Genomic DNA, 16,585 nt, shown 5'->3' with positions numbered 1-16,585 from the left:
TGTGCAATTCAATGTGGAGCATGAACAAGGACTCCATGGACCTCAGATTGAGAATCACTGACACAGGATATGGAGCATTTCAGCTCAAGGCTGCCAGTGTGAATCTGGCCTCAGTTGGTCACGACCTGTTACTGGCTGATGGCTAATACCGAGAGGCTGATGGCTAATGGCTAATACAGCTTCTCTGGCAGCAGATGTCCTATATGAAATGAACTAAGGGTCTCGGACCAGTGCCCAGTGCACGCTGTCCACATTACAGAGTCAACTACCATACTTGGCCCTTGTTGGTAGGTTCAGGGATTGAACGGGACATGGAGGCTGAATGAGCCTTTCTTGCCTAGTCGGCAGCCCCTCCAGCTATGAGCTCAGAGTGTTGTTAGGGGCAGTGTGGAGGAAGCTTCATCGTCACTACCTGGGCTGCAGCTGAGGTCTTCATTATCCAAGGGTGTCAATTGGGCATCTTTCACCAGCATTAAATTCCCTTTAAAAAAAAAAGGGAGCGGGCATGCAGCAGCGTGGCTCAGATCTCCGCAGCGCTCAGCCAACAACTGTGTGAGGGAGGGTTTCAGTAGAATCCTCTGATATGCAGGGCTGGCTCTAGGATTTTTGCCGCCCCAAGCAAAAAAAATTTTGGCCGCCCCCACTTTTTTTTTCGTGCCCCCTCCCCCAGCCCCGCCCCAACTCCACCCCTTCCAAACCCCTTCCCCAAATCCCCAGCCCCGCCTCCTCCCCCGGGCGTTTCACATTCCCCCCCTCATTGCTTCCTGGTGGCCCCCGCGACCTCCCGCCCTAGCTCACCTCCGCTCCGCCTGCTCCCCCGGGTGCACTGCCGCTCTGCTTCTCCCCCCTCCCTCTCAGGCGAAGGAGGGGGGAGAAGCGGAGCAGCGGCGCGTTCAGGGGAGCAGGCGGAGCGGAGGTGAGCTAGGGTCGGGGGGCGCAGGAAGTAACAGGGGGTAGAGGAACCACTCCCCGCTCCAGCTCACCTCCGCCTCCCCTGAGCGCCCCCCGCTCAGCTTCTCCTCCCTCCCTCCCAGCCTTGCTGCGCAAAACAGCTGTTTCGCGCGTGGCAAGCCTCGGGGGGTGGGAGAAGCGGAGCGGCGGCACATTCAGGAGAGCAGGCGGAGCGGAGGTGAGCTAGGGTGGGGGGGGGCGGAGGAAGTAACGGCGGGTAGAGGAACCGCTCCCCACTCCAGCTCACCTCCGCTCCACCACCGCCGCCTCCCCCGAGCACCCTGCTGCTCGGCTTCTCCTCCCTCCCAGACTTGCTGCGCGAAACAGCTGTTTCGCACGCGGCAAGCCTGGAAGGGAGGGGGGAGAAGCAGAGCGGCGGCGGCGCGCTCAGGGAAGCAGGTGGAGGCGGAGCGGAGGCGAGCTGGGGCGGCGAGCTGGGGTGGCGGGGGCACTTTTTCCCCATGCCCCGGAGTCAGCACCTATGATGGCCGATTCCAGAATGCCGCCCCTAGAAATGTGCCGCCCCAAGCACCTGCTTGTTTTGCTGGTGCCTGGAGCCGGCCCTGCTGATATGGATTGTTTTTGGAACTCACCGCTTGGGATCATCCATCATAAAACCACGCTTTGCGTAATCACTGTTGCTCAACTTTTCCTGCCCAAACACAAATGTGCTTCAGACAGCAAACGTTCCACCTAGGCTCACTATCTGTACATTCAGATGAAGGAGAACGGCGGAATGAGCTCTGTGCTTGCCAGCCGGAGTAGCAAAGGGATAGTGAACTCAAGAACACAGACTTAAATCCACCCCCTGCTCCAGGACCCATGAGCACTGACCGTAGGTGCGGGGGTCTGTGCTTTTGAGAACCCCTCCCACAGGCAGATCTCTAACAAGTCCCAGGGGCAGGGAGAGGGGGACTGGGAATGAGAGCTCCTGCCTTGCACATGGGGAGACACATTCAGGGAATGGGGGAGAGGAATCTCTGACAGGCGGATTTCGCTCGCTGTGGTTTGTGGCTGAAAAGAGAAGAGCCATCAGGAGGAGAGGGCAGGTAATTTGCCCCATGTAGAGGGGGGAGATTCAGTCCTCAACAGTCAGTGCTTTATACTTTGCCTTAGTAAGGCCAAACAATGTGCTCAGTGGTGAGGTTCTCATATAGGGCCTCAAAGGATCACGCGAGGCCTAAAGAGTGGAGGCATTTTGTACCTGTCTGTAGGGAAGGAGTAGTCCAGAAGGCATGAGATCACTGTGTCCAGATGCTCCGCCTCGCCAGCCAGCAGGGCCACTAACTTCTTCATCAGGGTCCTGGAGCTGGGCTGCTGGACTGAATCCAACCGGCTGCAAACCCCAGCCACAAGGTCTGCTGCCTGAGAGAGAGGGAACCAGATGAGACAGGACAAGACGCTCATCCCATCCTGCAGCTGGGGCAAGAGGGAACCTCAGCATCCCTGGAGAATCAGAGTTAGCCTCTAGGTTTTGCCTAAAAGTCACAATTTCCTATATTATTGGCAGGGCTCATTTCAGAGCCTTACAAGGTGCATTGTCGCAAAGACCACATATCAATGGCTCAAAGCAGATGAGTCCTATCTAGGCACAATACAGGGGTAACATAAGAATGGCCATACTGGGTCAGACCAATTGTCCATCTAGCCCAGTATCCTGTCTTCTGCTGGTGCCAGATGCTTCAGAAGACATGAACAGAACAGGGCAATTTATCGAGTGATCCATCCCGTCACCCAGTCCCAGTTTCAATCAGAAGGCATAGGGACACCCTGTGCACGGTGTTGCACCCCTGACCACCTTGGCTAATAGCCATTGATGGACCTGTCCTCCAGGAACTTCTCTAATTCTTTTTTGAACCTGGTTATACTTTTGGCCTTCACGACATCCCCTGGCAATGAGTTACGAGTTGTGCTGTGTGAAGAAATATTTCCTTAGGTTTGTATTAACCCCGGTTTGTGTGTGTGTGTCTGTGTGTGTCTGTGTGTGTGTGTGTGTGAAAGGATAAATAAAACTTCCCTATTTACTTTCTCCACACCATTCATGAATTTATGGGTGTGGGCATCCCATGGATTTATACAGAGGCAATATGATATTTTCTGTCTTATTATCTATCCCTTTCCTAATGCTTCCTAACATTCTGGTAGCCTTTTTGACTGCCATTGCATACTGAGTGGATGTTTTCAGAGAATTGTCCATGATGACTCCACCCTTGAGTGGTAACAGCTGATTTAGACCCCCTCCGTTTGTATGTATAGTTGGGATTATGTTTTCCAATATACAGGAATCAGACTAGAATATCTGATGGTTCCTTCTGGCCTTAAACTCTCTGAACGTATGACTGTTCCCAGCACTGGGAATTCTAGTTTCTGTCTATCTCAGCAGCAGCGCCCCATACCTTCTCCACCTTAGTCCCACCGCTGTTCACCATGGCAGACAGCAATCCCTCTGCAGTTGGCTGGCAGTTATTGTTGCAGTGATTCGTCAGGCCATCCATAACAGTCAGAATGAAATCTGTCCTCTCTCTTGGGTTGAAATAGACTCCAAAGAGCTGAAGCATACAGGGAAAAGTGTAATTTACAAAAGGCCTCGTCCTGATCCCACGGGGAGCTGATAACTACTGGAGCCCAGAGAAAGCCCTGTCTGGGGGTTGCAGGTCCTCTCCAGCTTCTCAGGGGCTCTGTTTTACTCCTTTCTATTACAGGGCCCCAGTGGCTGATGAGGCTTCTGCTGCGAAACCATATCACTCACAGTGAGGCAAGAGGACTAGTTAAACCATTACAGTGGCCAATCTAGGAGTGCTGCCATGCACGTCAGGATGTGCATTTAGTGGTGTCAGACACCTACTTCTCAGGCATCTGAGGTGCAAGGGTCACCATTAAAAGATCAGCAGTTGCGGGATCCATGTAGTAATATTAGTAATGACTGTTACAGTACTCGGTCTTTGACTGTGACTGTATGTGATACCCTCCTACAACACATCCCAGCATAAATACAGCACCCAAGTCCTGATTACGACACCATCACCATACTTCCTGGCTTGCAGCCTGACCCAAAGACCATTGAAATCAATGGAAAGACTTCCATTGGCTTCAATAGGTTTTGGATCAAGCCTATATAGTATAGACCTCGTTGTGACAGCTTCTAACAACCCAAAGTACTAGAGCAGTAGGCGTTCAACCTTCCCCATATGGACACTCCCTTTCCTATACTAGGACCCTCCCAGAGTCCCCTTCCAAACTAGCCAAGACCCTGTTCCATTTGGCAATAAGGAAAGGGCAGGGTGGCTGTGCCCCCCAGGTTGGGAACCCATCTGCTAGAGCAGTGGTTCTCAATCAGGGATACGCATACCCCTGGGGGTACACACAGGGGCGGCAGGTTTGTATAATTTTTGGCATTGCCCAGAATGGGTCCAAGTCCCGACTCCCCCTACACCTGCCTAAGGCTCTGGGAGGGAGTCTGGGTGCGGGAGGGGGTTTGGGGTGCAGGCTCTGGGAGGAAGTTTGAGTGCGGGCTCTGGGAGGGAGTCTGGGTGCGGGAGGGGGTTTGGGGTGCAGACCCTGGGAGGAAGTATGGGCGCGGGAGGGGGTTTGGGGTGCAGACCCTGGGAGGAAGTATGGGCGCGGGAGGGTGCAGGCTCTGAGATGGAGTTTGGGTGCTGGGTGCAGGCCCTGGGTTGAGGCAGGGGGCTGGGGTGCAGGAGTGGCAGCGGGCTCTGGGAGCGAGTCTGGGTGCGGGAGGGGGTTTTGGGTGCTGGGTGCAGGCTCTGGGGGTGGCAAGCAGGGCCCCCGCAAATCTAAGATACATGCAGAAGCTGAAGCCCAAGCCAAGCCCACTGCCTAGGTTTGTCAACTTTGTAATATTTAAAAACCGGACACTCATGCAGGAGTGCTGGACCTCTTCTGCCCTGCCTCTTCCCCCCCGAGGCCCTGCCCCCCATTTGGTCCTCTTCTCCCCTTCCACTGTTGCTCACTGCTCTTCCCCTCTTCCCCGCCCAGGTCAGGAGCAATTTGCCTGTTGGGAGCTGCAGCCACATGATGTGGGTAGGTGGCGGCCCCGGTTGAGTAGGGGCTGGTGTGGGTGATGACCTGGCACCTCCCCACCTCCCTCACCCGCAGTAACTGGACTTTGGGTGTCCAGTCAGTAGATCTGACCGGACACTATCAGATCCCCTTTTCAACCAGATTTTCTGGTCGAAAACCGGGCACCCAGCCACCTTACCACCGCCCGAGGCTCAAGCTGAAGCCCGAACCCTGCCACCTGGGACTGAAATCAGTGACTCCTGAAAGAGGTACAATAGTCTGGAAAGGTTGAGAACCACTTGTACAGAGTAGATCACTCTTTATGAGCATTTGTTGTCTTCACTGTTGTAGCCGTGTCGGTCCCAGGATATTAGAGACACAAGGTGGGTGAGGTTATATCTTTTATTGAACTAACTTCTGGTAGTGAGAGAGACCAGCTTTTGAGCTACACAGAGCTCTTCTGTCTGTCTGAAGAAGAGCTCTCTATGGCTCAAAAGTTTGTCTCTGTCACCCACAGAAGTTGATCCAATAAAAAAATTGGACCTCACCCATCTTGTTTCTTTCTGAGCATGTCATTTCTAGCCATGAGTAAGGGCAGGAGCTGTAATTCTTGGGTAAGCCATACACAATAGAGATGGGCGATCCAGGGACAGGAAGTAGTTTGGAGCTGTGCGATACCGTATTGTACTGACACCAATGTAGAATGGTCATTAGTGCCAGGATGTGATTACCTCTGCGATCCTGGAGGGGCTGTTGCAAACCACAGTGGGGCTCCAAGCAGCCAGAAATTCCTTGTTCCTCTGTTCAGTCCATTCCACATTCTTTCTGTCCAACTGTGCAACTGAAATACATGTTAATAACACTCTTAACTTTCCCTTCTGCTTCCTGGCTTCTGCTCTCATCCCTCTTTACTGGACAAAGCCCTTTGTTTGGCCCTGATCCAGGAAAGCATTTAAGCACGTACATTATTCTAAGCAGATGAATAATCCCAGGGACTTCCATGGGACTACTCGCCTGATGAAAGTTACAGATGTGCGTAAATGTTGTGCTGGATCAGGGCCTTGACCCCCAGAGTAAAGTGGCTCTATCAAGTGACTGGAATCTAGCCAAAACACTTCAGTGGCGTAGAAGTGGATTAACACAGTCATGAATCGAGCCCCAGATTTGGATCCAGATTTCCAACAGCCATCAAAGTTCTGGGGCGTTCGGGGTACAGGCATCTCAAACTGAACTAATTGGTCTGATGGCGTTGAATCCCCTATCATCGTGTCCCACTGACCCTTCCCATTCCCACTGACGGAATGAGCTCTACCAGTCTCAGTTTGCGGTAACGTGTGTTGCCTTTCTCTGTATTCCCCCCCTCCCCTTTCCTTTCTTTGAAAGTCAGGGCTAGAATTACGGGATGACTATCAGACGTTTGTTTCTAGATCCACAAAAAAACCAGCACTCTGTTCAAAGGAACGTAAGGAATAAATACCGAGCCAGATGCTCTACTTCTTACTCAGGCACTATCCTGAACGGGAGCTTTGCCTGAGGAAAGTCTCTAGCATTTAGCTCCCAGGAGGGGGATTCAGATGCTCATCAGTGCTTCTCTTACTCTTTTGGCGCCACGCAATAGAGACGAGGTAATGAACAGCCCCTGCTGCCTTTGAGCTGATCGCCTTGACGGGATCCCCACAGCGGATCCCCAGCACTGCAACCAGGTGTCCGAGCCTGGTGAATGGAGATGCTTCCTAATTGTACAAAAGAGGAGAGGAGGAATCCATTACCACTGCAGGTAAAGCGGGCTGTGTCTCCTAGGCAAGGAGTCTATATCCACACAGTCCCTTTCTAGAATGGGGAGTGATCCTCAGCTCTCCCTCTTCAGAAGAGGCTTGGGAGCCAGAAGAAGAATATAAGGCTTGATCCCGCACCACAGACGTCCACTGGAGTTTTGCCACAGACTTCAGTGGGAGCAAGATCAGGATCATAATGATCTGTAACAGCTGAGGTGGGCTGGAATGGAGAGGCCTCTTCCTGCAGCTCCACAAGATGAAAGTATCCCATGGTACTAGGATGAGGAATGGAGGCAAACAGGGAACCAGCTGGGGATGAAATGTCTTCAGTCTCTAGGATTTTGAAATCTCTTTTCTCTGAAATTCATTAGATCCAACCATAGAAAAACCTGTTCTTCCTGTGCCCCTTGTTAGCTGCCTTTCCTGCATTGGAAAGAGGTGGCCTATTCCTCCAGGGCACTGGATTTATTTTCCAAGTGTATCAGCCGCCAACCCATCTCAGTCAGGATGATGGACGAGCAACGAGATCGGTTTTTCCTCCGCCTATTAGGGAGCATTGCACTGTGGGGCCCATCAACATACTTCTAAGCAGGAAGTTTCTCTGGCGTGGGAGAGTGCCCTGTAGGTCTAGTTTGCAATCAGGTCACTAGAAGTCAAGAGTTACTCACATCCAGTTTGACTTCTGTGGCCACGAAGTTTAGGAGCAGTATGCTGCTCCATACAGCCCTCTCCCGCCGGCAAGCTTCCCTGGACTGCATCCAGGAGTCCATGAGCTGCAGGAAAAACGAGAGGTTAAAAATAACAGGGGGAAAGGGTGTATACAAGTGATCCCCAAAGGATAATCTTTATTCTGGCTGAATCATCTCATTCTTACAGATACAGGCTGCGTCTGCTTTGTGCAGACTCAAAATACACATGGAATTCTTCTCTTTGAACAAAAGCAAAGTGCATTTCTCTCTGAGGGCCCAGTCACACACCCGCTGAAGTCAATGAAAGTTTTGACATTGATCTAAGGACCGATCCAATGCCCATTGAAGTCAACGGAAAGGTCCCCATTTGATTTCAATGAGCATTGGATCGAGCCTTTAATGGATGCAGGATTGGGTCCTATGTAAGGAAGGGACGGGCCAAGTCTTCTCTGGACAAGCCACACAATCCAGCATTTCATTCAGCAAAATAAGAGCAGCTGGAGGAAAACTTCTATTCTTTCATGATTGCAGACTTTGGGCCAGCCCTCATGCTCTGTAGTTAGCGGCAGTCTTGGTTCCCATTGCACCCATTGGTTCTCACTGTGGGACAGCTGGAGCTGGGAGTTCTGTGGAGGCCAGGTGCCAGCCCTCACGGGGGACTAGAGTCCTGGCAGCGACCCCTCCAATTGCATCAGGAGTGGCAATGATGGGCAGTAAAGGGAATAACGTCCTCATTTGGAAAGGACACTGATGTAAGGGCCACCAGGAGACAGGAAAGAAACTGAGGGTAACAATGGAGGAGATTGTCAGACCTCACAGATGGAAATAGAAGACTCCCTCGTGCTACATGAACCTTGTCACATATGCCCTAATAGGAGAACCCTGTGGAGATGGGGCACTCCATTCTTTCCTTAACTCTCCTTTCCCTCACAAGCTCTTAACAAGATTTTCCTGTTCCTCTTCCCTACCTTACCATCCTCCAACCGGCATCTCCAGATCCTGTTTACCTGCAAGATCCTCTCTAGCTCAGCCGGAACTGGATTTTCTAAAATCAGACTCAGGAGCATCTCGTTGAGGGTCTGCAATGTTTCAATGAAGAGAACCTGAAAGGAGGGGGAACCTTTATGCTCAGCGCCACAGAGCTGTGGATTATACAAATAATTTATCTTATGGGCTTGAGGCAAGAATCACAGGGTGAAATTCTTTGGCCTGTATTATACAAGAAACCAGGCTAGATCAGGGGTGGCCAACCTGTGGCTCCGGAGCCATATGCGGCTCTTCAGAAGTTAATATGCGGCTCCTTGTATAGGCACAGACTCCGGGACTGGAGCTACAGGCGCCAACGTTCCAATGTGCCCGGGGGTGCTCATCAGGGGCGTAGCCAGGTGGAGGGAACAGGGGCAGTGGGAAAAAAAAAGGCGCCACCCGCTGCGGCGCTTTTACTGACAGGGCGGCGCTCCGGGTCTTCGACGGCACCTCGGCGGCGGGACCTTCACTCGCTCTGTGGGTCTTAGGTGACACCTCGGCGGCGGGACCTTCACTCGCTCTGCGGGTCTTCGGCGTCATTTTGACGATGAAGCTTCAGTGCCGCTGAAGACACCTGGCGCTAATGAAGGTCCCGCCGCCAAAGTACCGCCAAGACCCGGAGCGCCGCCCCGTCAGTAAAAGCGCCGCAGCAGGTGGCGCCTTTTTTTTTCTGCTCCCGGGTGAGTAAAATGAAAAAGGCGCCACTTGTGCTCGGTGTGGGAGCGGCCGCTGCCCCGCTTCCACCCTAGCTACACTACTGGTGCTTACTGCTCAACCCCTGGCTCTGCCACAGGCTCTGCCCCCACTCCACCCCTTCCCGCCTCATCCCCTGAGCCTGCCGTGCCATCGCTCCTCCCCTCCAGAGCCTTCTGCATGCCACGAAACAGCTGATCGGGACGTGCGGAGAGGGAGGGGGAGGCGCTGATCAGCGGGGTTGCCAGAGGGCAGGAGGCGCTGGGAGTGGGGTGGGGGAGCAGATGGGGGGCTGCTGACATATTACTGTGGATCTTCAGCAATGTACATTGGTAAATTCTGGCTCCTTCTCAGGCTCAGGTTGGCCACCCCTGGGTTAGATGATCTAATGGTCCTTTCTGGCTTCCAAGTCATAAACCAATAGAATTTATAGTTCAGACCTTGTCCTAAGACAAGGTCTATAAAAATAAGGCCAGATCCTCAATGAGTGCATATTGACATAGCTCCATCAGCGGGCGTGAAGCTACATGGATTCATACCAGCGAAGGGTCTGGCCCATACTTCTTGTACGCAATAGTTGCTAAATAATTAGCTACTTCACTTATTCAATAATGTGGGTGCCCTGAGCACAAGAAAAACCGTATTTAGATTTGTTCTGGACAGTGAATCCTTCAGGAATCTCGAGTAAACTAGCCTCATGTTTCAACTGATATTGGCCTGCCGTGATTCAAAGCTGTGCTCTTGACAATCACCCAGAAAGCCAGATGCATCATTATATCCCTGCCTCATTTCCATTATAAACCAAAGGAAACTGATAACAGAAAGACATCTGCAGTATAAATGACCCTTTTCTTATAATTGATCTTCCAAATCATCCCCAAACCTGATGTAATGAATTCATCAATGCCTCCCTTGGGAAGATAACATGCAGCAAAGCCCTTATCAGAGAGTAAGGAAAGTGTTATAGCAAAAGAAAGTCCTACACTGAAATGAGATTTTTTAACATTAGAAATAAATATCACTTTAATAAATATATCACCTTGCCTTTGCAGGAGTGCCGCCAGCTTTTCTGCTGCCCTAGGCGGCGGAAGGTCCCGCCCCGAAATGCCGCCCCCCACAGAGGCGGCGGAAGGTCCCGCCGCCGAAATACCGTTGTGGTCGCCACCCCACAAATTGTAGCGCCCTAGGCGACCGCCTAATGGGTTGCGCCGGCCCTGTGTCTTTGCCCTTTACTCCTCTGGGTCTTAGATACTATTCACTCCAATGATTTGGTTAGAGAGAGCATATGTGAGCATGCGGGATGTGAGGCAAATTAAGTGTTCTAAATTCTATTGACTTTGGTAGTGAATTTGGTCCAGTGTCTGTAATTTCTCTCCCCTCAACTTTAGGGCCATAAATGGCTTTTCAGAATTAAAAAAGCGCAGGCACTGAAAGCTTTAGCAACTCTGACAGTACGGGTCAGATGTTTAAAGATTTGCCACCATATTTACACCCACAATTTGCAGGCGCAGCTTTGCTCCTACTGGTCTTTTCACCCGTCAAGTTGATCACTTCGATGCCAAAGTACTGGATTTAGGTGTGAAATCAGGTATTTCAAGTGCCCATGTGAGCTAAGGTGTAACTGCAAATAATTGCAGGTCAAAAGTAGGGACTAAAGTAAAGTTCAGGCTGAAAATGTGGCTGTATCGAGTGCCGCAGGACCCCAACTTTATTCAGCCCCTTCATGCAAGAGGACCTAGCTGTGGGAGGTGCCACACACCAGAAATACCCGGTCACTGATCAAACAATAGCCAGCCCCATTTCTGGGGCAAGCACTAAGTACTTTTTCCTCATTCCACATGCCTCATTCTAGCTTCACGACCCAGATTGGGATCCCCAGTAGTTCCCTAGTAAATTGAAAACGGATGGATCATTTTCATAATTGGGAATGTGGCAGCTACTTGCTGTATGCATGGGACGAATGATCAGGGCCACGTCACCGGGGCTAAAGTCCCCAACTGATACTCCACAATGGCGTTCCATGAGAAATTTCGCTGACAGTGTAGTCACATATCACCAATATGGGCCCAAAGTAAGTAACAGGAAGCCATTCTTGAGTTACCTTTGTGTACTGGCCGCTTATACCCCTGATTACTCCTTGCACCTGCAATGTCATTAGAAGTGGCAGGGAAAACACGCTCTTGAGGAATGTTCTCAGCAGGACCCTTCTCTGGTGGGAGCCCATGGCCTTCACCACATGCTTTTTGCTGGTAAAAGGAAGAAGCCTGGATTGGACTTTGAGGTGCTGAAGCATAACGGAGGCATCAGATGGTAAGGACATGAACTGAGGGTTATGCTGAAGGAGCGTGAGACTAAGAGACATCTGGACTATACAAGAGAACAAGATCATGTGAACAGTAACAATGTAGAAGAGTAAGACACCGGCAAAGATTAACAGAATACAGGAAAAGCACGGGAGGGCAGGGACTGGTGCCCCGAATAGTAAATCCGGCTCAGAAACACTACAGAAGAGAGTGAAGGAAATGACTCAGCTGACACCTCCAGAAAGAAAATCATCTCAAAATGTCTGCAGAGACTCTTGGCTTTGAATCACATGTGGAGTAAAGAGGATTACAAAGTTACGGGGTAGAAAATCATCAGTCAGCCATGCAATAGTCCCCCAGCTCCTCCCCAAAGAGTCCTCAGCATCTAAAGAGAAAAAGGCACGAAGTGAGGGACTGCTATTGGCAACTCTGGTCCCACCGAGCATGGAGTGAGAAGCCAGGTGTGAAGGCTGGGCAGTTAAATGAGAGGTCACGTTACCTCAGCTCGATAATGATGGCCATGGCCTGGAGCCGTATGGTGCTGGAGAGAGAGTCCCGGGGTTCTTTCTTAATCATCTCCTGTAAGTCACAAAGGGGCAAACATAGTAAATGAGACACAAGTGCTCCCAGCATCAGTCCTACTCCCTCACACATTCATTGAGGAGGTTATACAAAGCCCTGGCATCACAGCTAACTCTGGAGGCCTCAAAAAAGGCTAAATTAGCCACAGGCTTCTCCGGAGTCTCCAATAAATCCCCAGCTAAAAGAACATCAGATATTCCAAAAGTAACAAGGAGCCTAGCCAAAACCCAGGATCTTCCTTTCTGATGGAAGAGCTCCCAGATCATGAAGCTGCTCAGGTATTGTCCAAAGGGATCTCATCTGTTTCTACCCAGCCACAAATTCACTCACTCATTTCCTCATCCATCTCTGTTCACTCATCTCCTACTTCCCACCAACTAGCATCCTCTCTTTGTCCATTCACACTAATATTCCAGTCAATCAGCACTGACCTCAATTTTACACACTGAAATAATTGCTTCAGTGTATACAACGAAGTTCTTTACAACTCTCCAGATTCCATGGACCCTAGCATGGGTTTAGCAGCTAAGTATTCTCCACAGTTCATCAATCTTTTCCAACCAACAACACAGACCCTGTGTATATTATTTACTCACCACTATGGCTCCTGCAGTGTCTGATGCAAAGTTGTGAATAAAAAAGTCAGGCATGTTATGCCAGTCGATGCTCTTGCTGAGAACAAACAAGAGTCTTAAGAAACTTTTTTTCATAATGAAATCCTAAACCAAAATGAGAAAAAATATATATCAGGGTGAAAGGGATTTAGATAGAGAACATCATCGGGTAGAATATTCTACCTTCATTCAAAACCCCTCCACACGGAACACCTGGTAGATAAATTAACAATGTTGCAGAGCAATGAATAGTCAGGATCAGAAATCGTGGTGAGTTGAGGATGATGATGTATCCGGGCAGCACCTACAATATACTGGGCTCTGTCTGCAAACAAAGGAAGACACAGGCCCAGCTCCCAAGAATTGACAGTCTAAGTAGGGTTCTGATGGCTTCCAGCAGAATGTTGGATTGTGTAGGACCTGACTGTGTGAGCTACTTGTTCAGAGAAGGGTTGGATCAAGGAGAACAAGCAGAACAGCAATGGGATTCCATGTAGAGGACTCCACACAGAGCCTGTTTTCTGTAGGACAAGTAGCCAGATGTAGCGTGACCATGTGTAATAAATGAAGGGGGGGGCTCCTTTTTATGAACACCCAGCCAGCCAGTTAGCTATAAAGTCCCTCTTGGTGGCTGTTCTCTGCTTGCTTTACCTGTAAAGGGTTAACAAAGTTCCCCAGCTAAAGGAAAAGGAGTGGGCACCTGACCAAAAGATCCAATGGGAGGGCTAAAACTTTTTAAAATGGGGAAAAAACTTCTCTTTGTCTGTGTCTGTTCTCTGGAGACGGGACACGGAGCAGCAATTCTGTGTAAGGCTGGAACCAGGTATGAAAATTCATCTTCCATACCGAGAAAAATCATTGGACAGGGAATGTTTAACTAGACGCGATCAGGTTTATTTCTTTATTTTGGCTTGTGGATCTCCTCTATGCTAACCCCAGATACTTTTGTTTTGCTTGTAACCTTGAAGCTGAACCTCAAGAGAGCTATCTTGATGCTTAATTTTTGTAATTGTTTTCTTTTAAGATCTAGCAAAAAGCCTAAGTTCCAGATGTACTTTCTTCCTTTTTGTTTTTAACAAAATTTACCTTTTTTAAGAACAGAATTGGATTTTTGGTGTCCTAAGAGGTTTGTGCCTGTTGTTTAATTAGCTGGTGGCAACAGCAGATTTCCTTTGTTTTCTTTCTCAGCTCTTCCCCGGGGGGAGGGGGGGATTTGAAAGGGCTTGAGGATACCCCACAGGGAAGAATTCCCAAGTGCTCCTTCCTGGGTCCAAGGGGTTTTTTTGCATTTGGGTGGTGGCAGCATTTACCAAGACAAGGTCAGAGAAAAGCTGTAACCTTGGGAGTGTAATACAAGCCTGGAGTGGCAAGTATTGATTTTTTAAATCCTTGCCAGCCTCCACCTTCTGCACTCGAAGTGCCAGAGTAGGGATTCAGCCTTGACACCATGTGTATAAGCGACAAAGCTGGACCCATTTGTTTGTCAGTGAAGGTCTAAGGGTACGTCTTCACTACCTGCCAGATCGGCGGGTAGTAATCCATCTATCGAGGATCGATTTATCGTGTCTCGTCTAGACGCGATAAATCGATCCCCGAACGCGCTCTCTGTCGACTCCGGAACTCCACCAGAGCGAGAGGCGGAAGCGGAGTCGATGGGGGAGCCGCGGCCGTCGATCCCGCGCTGTGAGGACCCGAGGTAAATCGATCTAAGATATGTCGACTTCAGCTACTCTATTCTCGTAGCTGAAGTTGTGTATCTTAGATCGATTCCCCCCCCCCCCCAGTGTAGACCAGCCCTGAGAGAGGAGCAGTCGCCAGGGGAGATCTTGGGTGGAAATGTTTCGTCCTTGAGTCCAACGGATAGTGTGAGGCAGGGGAGTAGCCGGGCAAGAATCTACTGAAACTAGCACAGAGTGGTGGGAAATCCCTGCAAATCAAGGATACCACCGACAAACGGGGCATGAGATCACCAAAGAGTTTGTGGGATGTATCTGGAGAAGGCACCTAATATGTATAATAGGAGAAAAGCATCCAGAGGCTGGATTGTCTGAGTAAGTGAAAGAAGAAAGGTTGAGTGCTGTAGGCAAAGGGTTTGAAGAGAAGTCAGACCCTATGTGATAAACCTTCTGGGATGTCCCAGGCTGGGTCAGGTGGGACGGACAGCGTGAGGGGACACTAGTTTACAGATTAGATGGAGAAGGTTTATACCTCTTTGTTACTATTGAAGTAGTCAACAATGTTTCTCCATGATTCCAGCAGGAGCATGGCTCCCTCCGTAGCACAGCCATGCTGCTCACGTCCACTTTCATCCGCCTCCCAAATAGTCTCCATGCACGAGATATCTGGGACTAATAAGAAAGAAGGAATGACAGAAAGAAAGAAATTACTGCTATTGCTGGTTAAAGGGGAATGAACGCGCCCTGAGGTGTCATTCATGGACTGATTGGTGCCCAAAAGACAGTTCATTTAAACCAAAGAAAGGACACGGTCTGTCTGTCTTGGGGTTGTATACTGCTGCCCATCACCGTGGTATCTGGGCTCCTTCCAGCTAAAATCAATGAGCAATAGTGAAGTTCCTAGTGGAAAGCTTGGCGTCACTGGCACATCTCCCTTTTTGGGGTAAGATATCTCTGCTCTGGGTAGGGTTATCTTTTGTTTGTTGGCTTGATTGGTTTGATTCCTACCATTTGTTTTGAATAGGGCTAGACATCTATATCCTGCTTGAGCAGGGGAGAAGTGAAGGAAACTGTGATGCTGGTGAAATAAGCCACTGACTCTCAAAGCAAGTGATCAAAATCAGAATCAAATTGGGGATTCCTTAAAAAACAAAAACAAAATAAGAGAGACCCAGAATGAGACTCCTTTGCACTTCTATGGAGTTTTTCAGTGGAGGATCTTCAAATGGCTTTTAAAGGTGGGCCGGTATTATTACCACCATTTTTATGGCCGGAGAAACCATGGCACAGGGAGGTGAAGTGACTGGCTCAGTCAAACAGCATGTCACTGGCAATGCTGGGAATAGAAGATAGTTCTCCTGACTCCAGTCACATCCTCTACCCCCTTTATTTCTTGGATAAATGTTATTGATTCATTACACAATAAATATCTTGTGCTCTCCGATTGGACATGAATGAGCACAGACCCAAAGAAATACCAGGACTCGCTGTACTGTATAGGGCCAACCAAATAATAGATTTGTCCGACAGCATGAACATTAGCCAGCCAAATATGGCTGAATAGGACTGGCTGATGCTCTTGCAATTAGGATTCAGTTCACATATCCTGCTTTGCCGCCGTCAGCAGCATGGGAAAGCAGCTAGGAGCTCGTGATGGGTGGAACAGCCAGGATAACATCCTCCCAAGGGAAGTGGTGGAAGCCCCATTGCTTAAGTCTGTGGTTTTCAGGTTGGCCACTTATTCAAAGTCAAAGAATTTTGCCTTTACACTCACTATAAGAATTAGAAATGTGTCATTGCTAACAACGTTAGCCCTACAGAATTCACCTGCACGTGTGTTGTGAGAGGTTGGCCAAGAATATTTGACCTTGAAGGGTAAAGGTGTGCAGGGAGTGGGGGAGCAAGATTATTTTTGCTTTAGGTTATAATACAATTTTCAATGCCTCCTGACTCCCTTGATTGCTCTGTGTAATCATCTGGGGTCAAGACCCACTGTTTGAGAAACGTTGGCTAAAGACATTTAAAACTAGACTGGACTAAACCAGGGCTCAGCATGGGATGGGCCACGTTGGCCTGGCATATTGGCTTCTTTTTTCGAATGCCTTTTTGTTCTGCAGCATCTAAGCTTTCATTTAGAAACAATGTAAGTCTCTAGCTGTTATTTAAGATTTTTATTACAGTGTTGCCTACGGGCTCTCCAAGAGCAGGGCCCTATTGTGGAGAGGCACCGGCTGGGCCCAGAGTGTGTGTGGGAGT

At 49.6% G+C, this 16,585-nt stretch overlaps 1 long non-coding RNA gene across 1 annotated transcript; it reads right to left on the bottom strand.

The window, feature by feature from the left end:
* Positions 1 to 3,359: 3,359 nt before the first annotated feature.
* LOC128845280 (uncharacterized) lies at positions 3,360 to 6,648 on the bottom strand. The gene is made up of 3 exons (XR_008446639.1): positions 6,569 to 6,648; positions 5,703 to 5,812; positions 3,360 to 3,500 (listed from the first exon to the last, which is right to left on the bottom strand). It is a non-coding gene; the product is annotated as an uncharacterized LOC128845280 (long non-coding RNA).
* Between the last annotated feature and the right edge of the window lie 9,937 nt (positions 6,649 to 16,585).

This window comes from Malaclemys terrapin, chromosome 11, assembly GCF_027887155.1.
Source record: "Malaclemys terrapin pileata isolate rMalTer1 chromosome 11, rMalTer1.hap1, whole genome shotgun sequence".
Lineage (NCBI taxonomy): Eukaryota > Metazoa > Chordata > Testudines > Emydidae > Malaclemys > Malaclemys terrapin.
The sequence above is the reverse complement of the archived record's forward strand: the minus strand, read 5'-3'. Positions and strand labels throughout refer to the sequence as shown.